Genomic DNA, 6,000 nt, shown 5'->3' with positions numbered 1-6,000 from the left:
GGGATGAAGAACCTTCATAAACTTCTAAAGGGGGAACATGTGTTAGGACTAACCAATGTTTGTTTTGAAAAAGATAAGCCTTGTGCAGCATGTCAGGCAGGCAAACAAGTGGGAAGCACTCATCATAGCAAGAATGTGATGACAACATCAAGACCACTGGAGCTTCTTCACATGGACCTCTTCGGACCCGTTGCCTACCTTAGCATTGGGGGAAGTAAGTATGGTCTTGTAATTGTTGATGATTTTTCCCTCTTCACTTGGGTGTTCTTTTTGTAGGATAAATTAGAAACCCAAGGGACCCTAAAACGCTTTCTAAGGAGGGCTCAAAATGAATTTGAGCTAAAGGTGAAAAAGATAAGGAGCGACAACGGGTCCGAGTTCAAGAATCTGCAAGTTGAGGAGTATCTTGAGGAGGAAGGCGTCAAGCACGAGTTCTCCGCTCCCTACACACCACAGCAAAACGGTGTGGTAGAGAGGAAGAATAGGACGCTTATCGACATGGCGAGAACGATGCTTGGAGAGTTCAAGACGCCCGAGCGGTTTTGGTCGGAAGCTGTGAACACAGCTTGCCACACCATAAACCGGCTCTATCTGCATCGCCTTCTCAAGAAGACCTCCTACGAACTCCTTACCGGTAACAAACCCAATGTCTCCTACTTTCGTGTATTTGGGAGCAAATGTTACATTCTGGTGAAGAAAGGTAGACATTCTAAATTTGCTCCCAAGGCAGTAGAAGGGTTTTTACTAGGGTATGACTCAAATACAAAGGCGTATAGAGTCTTCAACAAATCATCGGGTTTGGTTGAAGTCTCTAGCGACGTTGTATTTGATGAGACTAATGGCTCTCCAAGAGAGCAAGTTGATCTTGATGACATAGATGAAGATGATGTTCCAACGACCGCAATGCGCACAATGGCGATTGGTGATGTGCGACCACAGGAACAACAGGAGCAAGATCAGCCATCTTCCTTCACAATGGTGCATCCTCCAACTCAAGATAGTGAACAGGTACCTCAAGAAGAGGGACAGGATCAAGGGGGAGCACAGGAAGAACAAGTGATGGAGGAAGAAGCACCACATGCCCCTCCAACTCAAGTCCGAGCAACGATCCAATGACATCACCCCGTTGACCAGATTCTGGGTGACATAAGCAAGGGAGTAACTACTCGCTCAAGATTAGCTAACTTTTGTGAGCATTACTCGTTTGTTTCTTCTATTGAGCCTTTCAGGGTAGAAGAGGCCTTGCAGGATCCGGATTGGGTGTTGGCCATGCAGGAAGAGCTCAACAACTTCAAGAGAAATGAAGTTTGGAGCCTGGTGCCACGTTCAAAGCAAAATGTTGTGGGAACCAAGTGGGTGTTCCGCAACAAGCAAGACGAGCACGGGGTGGTGACAAGAAACAAGGCTCGACTTGTGGCAAAAGGTTATGCCCAAGTCGCAGGTTTGGATTTCGAGGAGACTTTTGCTCCTGTGGCTAGGCTAGAGTCTATTCGAATTTTATTAGCCTATGCCTCTCACCACTCTTTCAGGCTATTTCAAATGGATGTGAAGAGCGCTTTCCTCAATGGGCCAATAAATGAGGAGGTATACGTGGAACAACCCCCTAGCTTTGAGGATGACAGGTACCCCGACCATATGTTCAAGCTCTCTAAGGCGCTCTATGGACTTAAGCAAGCCCCAAGAGCATGGTATGAATGCCTTAGAGATTTCTTAATTGCTATTGCCTTCAAGGTTGGGAAAGTCGATCCTACTCTTTTTACAAAGACTTGTGATGGTGATCTTTTTGTGTGCCAAATTTATGTCGATGATATAATATTTGGTTCTACTAATCAAAAGTCTTGTGAGGAGTTTAGTAGGGTGATGACACAAAAGTTCGAGATGTCGATGATGGGCGAGTTGACCTACTTCCTTGGGTTCCAAGTGAAGCAACTCAAGGATGGCACCTTCATCTCCCAAACGAAGTACACACATGATCTTCTCAAGCGGTTCGGGATGAAGGACGCCAAGCCCGTGAAGACACCGATGGGAACCGACGGGCATGTTGACCTCAACAAAGGAGGTAAGTCCGTTGATCAAAAGGCATATCGGGCCATGATAGGTTCATTGCTTTATTTATGTGCTAGTAGAACGGACATTATGCTAAGTGTATGCATGTGTGCTAGATATCAATCCGATCCCAAGGAATGTCACCTTGTGGCTGTTAAGCGAATTCTTAGATATTTAGTTTCTACGCCTTGCTTCGGGATCTGGTATCCAAAGGGGTCTACCTTTGACTTGATTGGATACTCAGACTCCGATTATGCCGGGTGCAAGGTTGATAAGAAGAGCACATCAGGGACGTGCCAATTTCTAGGAAGGTCTCAGGTGTCCTAGAGTTCAAAGAAACAAACATTTGTTGCCCTATCCACCGCTAAGGCCGAGTATGTTGCCGCAGGACAGTGTTGCGCGCAACTACTTTGGATGAGGCAAACCCTCCGGGGCTTTGGCTACAATCTGAGCAAAGTCCCACTCCTATGTGACAATGAGAGTGCTATCCGCATGGCAGATAATCCTGTTGAACACAACCGCACTAAGCACATAGACATCCGGCATCACTTCTTGAGAGACCACCAGCGAAAGGGAGATATCAAGGTGTACCATATTAGCACCGAGAACCAGCTAGCCGATATATTTACCAAACCGTTAGATGAGAAAACGTTTTGCAGGTTGCGTAGTGAGCTAAATGTCTTAGATTCGCATAACTTGTCTTATCAAGGTGTATTCTATGCCTTTGATCATGTTACTTTATGCATTTAAATCCATTATTGGGGTGCTCAAGTTGTACACGTGATCCCCGGACCACACAAGTCCATTTGCAAGTGATGCACATATTAAGGGGGAGATGTGCTACAACTTGACCTTTGAGACTAACCTTTGTGTTTGAGTATACTTGATGTAGTCTCAAAAGTGCATTGAAAGGGAAAGGTGAACTTGGACGATGCAAAGACTTCCACTGCACTCCGGTATTAGTGTACTCACTTTCAAGTTCATACATATGCTCTCATTGCCTTTTTGCTCTTAATTGACATTTTTGGTGAGGCAATGGGGTTACAGGGCCAATAATGATCCTGTTTTGGTGCTTAATGCCAAAGGGGGAGAAATTGAGGCCAAAGTAAATGGATCAGCTACCACTTGTGAATTTCAAAAATAATAGAGTTAGAATTTTTTGATTTGTCCAAAATGCTCTTATTGCAAAATTTGGTCTCTTGTGAGGAGAATTTTGATTATGGGAAAAAGGGGGAGTTTTTGACACTTGATCAATTTCACTCTTGTATTATCTCTCTTTGTGTCCAAACAAGCGTGTTTGACTTAGAGATAGGAGAATGAATTTGATTTGCAAAAACAAACCAAGTGGTGGCAAAGAGTGATCCAAATATGTCAAATCTTGTGCAAAAATGATTTGGTCCTCATTTGCATTGATGTTGCACTTATTTTGGTTGCTTTTTGATGTGTTGGCATAAATCACCAAAAAGGGGGAGATTGAAAGGGAAATGTGCCCTTGGGCAATTTCTATAATGTTTTGGTGATTAAGTACCCAACACGTTTAAATAAGTTCTTATGTGCCAAATAAAGTGAAAAGTTCAAATCAAGGCAAAAAGGTATGTTTCTAGACTTGGTGAATTGTTTTATGTACTAACATGGTTATCCAAGTGCTAGAAACAGTGACTAAAGAAGAAGAGAGGAAAAGGGAAAGACTTGGCTCTATGTAGCCAAACTTCAGCTCGGTCTGGCACACCGGACTGTCCGGTGCGCCAGGCTGGTCTCCGGTGAAAAGGCGGCTCTCGGGAGTTGACGACGGTGTACGGCTATAATTCACCGGACTGTCCGGTGAGTCATCCGCGGCGAACGCGTCGCTCTCGGGAAACAGAAAAGGCGACGTGGATATAATTCACCGGACTGTCCGGTGGTGCACCGGACTGTCCGGTGAGCCAACGGTCGCCAGCGCCAACGGTCGACCGTGAAGTCTGCGGGCGATGAGTGGCAGCTCCAACGGTCGGCGGGGGGGTACCAGACTATCCGGTGTGCACCGGACAGTGTCCGGTGCGCCAACGGGCCCGGAGCTGCAACGGTCGACTGTGCCCGATTTGGAAGGAAATCGCGCACCGGACAAGCTACAGTGGCTGTCAGGTGGCGCACCGCACTGTCCGGTGCGCCACTCGACAAAAGGCAAGGATAGCCTTCCTTGTTGGCCTCCAACGGCTCCTAGCTGCCTTGGGGCTATAAAAGGGACCCCTAGGCGCATGGAGTAGTCACCCAAGCATTCACTAAGCATTCTAAGACTCCCACACTCTGTCTCCGCGCATTTGATCGATTGTGTTAGTGATTTGAGCTCCGTTCGAGTTGTGAACTCTTTGTGCTATGTTTTGAGCTCAAGTCTTGGCTTGTGTGCGTGTGTGTGCTGCGGATTTGTGTGTGTTGCTCTTCTAGCCTTACTCTTGTGCCTTCTGTGTGATCTTTATTGTAAGGGCGAGAGGCTCCAACTTGTGGAGATTCCTCGCAAACGAAGAAAGACTATAAGGAAGAAAATCGTGGTATTCAAGTTGATCATTGGATCACTTGAAAGGGGTTGAGTGCAACCCTCGTCCATTGGGACGCCACAACGTGGAAGTAGGCAAGTATTACTTGGCCGAACCACGGGATAAAAATCGCGTGTCACTTGTGTTGCTTTCTCTGTGATTGTTGTGTTCACAAGAAGTCGCTTCAAAGCTACTTAGCCGTACTAACACTTTAAACTAAGTTTTGTGGCCATTAGTGTTTGATTTTACAGGATCACCTATTCACCCCCCCCCCCCCCTCTAGGTGCTCTCAGCATCTCCAAACACTAGAAGGATAGAACAATCCCCATAAAAGAATACCTCAGGAGATCTTGAAGAAGGGGAGTCAAAAGATACCATGTGGCCCCTTGTTCAGGCATTTATCCCAGCACTTCTGTTAGAGATGTTGCTTTGGTGATCTTCCTTTTCAAATCATTTCTTTTCTTCTTTCTAATCTTCTTTGATTTTTTTGCCACATTTATCTGGTAAACTTGAGTCACAACTTGCTTTAGCTTGAGTTTTTTTTGCACATTCCAGCTGACTCTATCAAAAACTGATTTATTGGTCTGAGAAGGATCATGCTCTACTTGAAGAGTCATAGCCATGTGATCATCAGAGGTATGTCCAGAATTTCTAGAATGACTTGGAACAAACAGAGTTAGCTCACACCCTTTAGAACTACCCACTTCCTCCAGCTCCATGATTAGCACTGAGTTGCTCTTGCTAAAACCCATCGAGTCAACAAGAGACAATGGTGCTTGAGCACACCACGAACTAGCCACCAGATGAAGGAATGTTGAGCATAGAATTCTTTTCAGACCGATGGATACAAAAGGTTGCACCCAATCTAGAGCATCCAGGAATTGAGTATCCAGTGAAAGGGGGAACACATGGGACATAGAAGATTCACCAACATGAAAGTAGAATTGACTCATCCACCCCTCCCCCCTCATAGGGAGAGAGGTAGCCGAAGAGGAACTTGAGGAGTTATCACCACCTTCATCACTTTCCACAGGAAGCAATCACATTTGATCATGTTGAGCAGGTTGGGGTAGAGCTGACTGAGCTAGGTTGAGTAGGCTATTGCAAGTTTTGTTAAGGCCAAAGAGGCCAACTGTTAGTTGCACTAAGATATGTTGAACTGCATTATCCCAGATTGGATCTCCCTAGGCCTCTAAGAGATTTTGGTCAACCATATTTTCCAGTTGTTCACCTTCAACTTGAAGAACATCCTCCTCTTCATGGAAGGGATGAGGATTGCCATTAGGAGGGACATCCTCTTCTGGATTGCCCACTACTCCTAAGGGGTTGCCTAGCTGCCAACCATCATCATGATTGAGAACATAAGTAGGAATGGTCCATGAACATCCTAAATCAGTGACCTCATCACCCTAAGAAAGGACAATACTTCTTGGCACATCAATGA

Source organism: Zea mays, chromosome 2 (assembly GCF_902167145.1).
Source record: "Zea mays cultivar B73 chromosome 2, Zm-B73-REFERENCE-NAM-5.0, whole genome shotgun sequence".
NCBI classification, from domain to species: Eukaryota; Viridiplantae; Streptophyta; class Magnoliopsida; order Poales; family Poaceae; genus Zea; species Zea mays.
Note: the sequence above shows the minus strand (reverse complement) of the source record.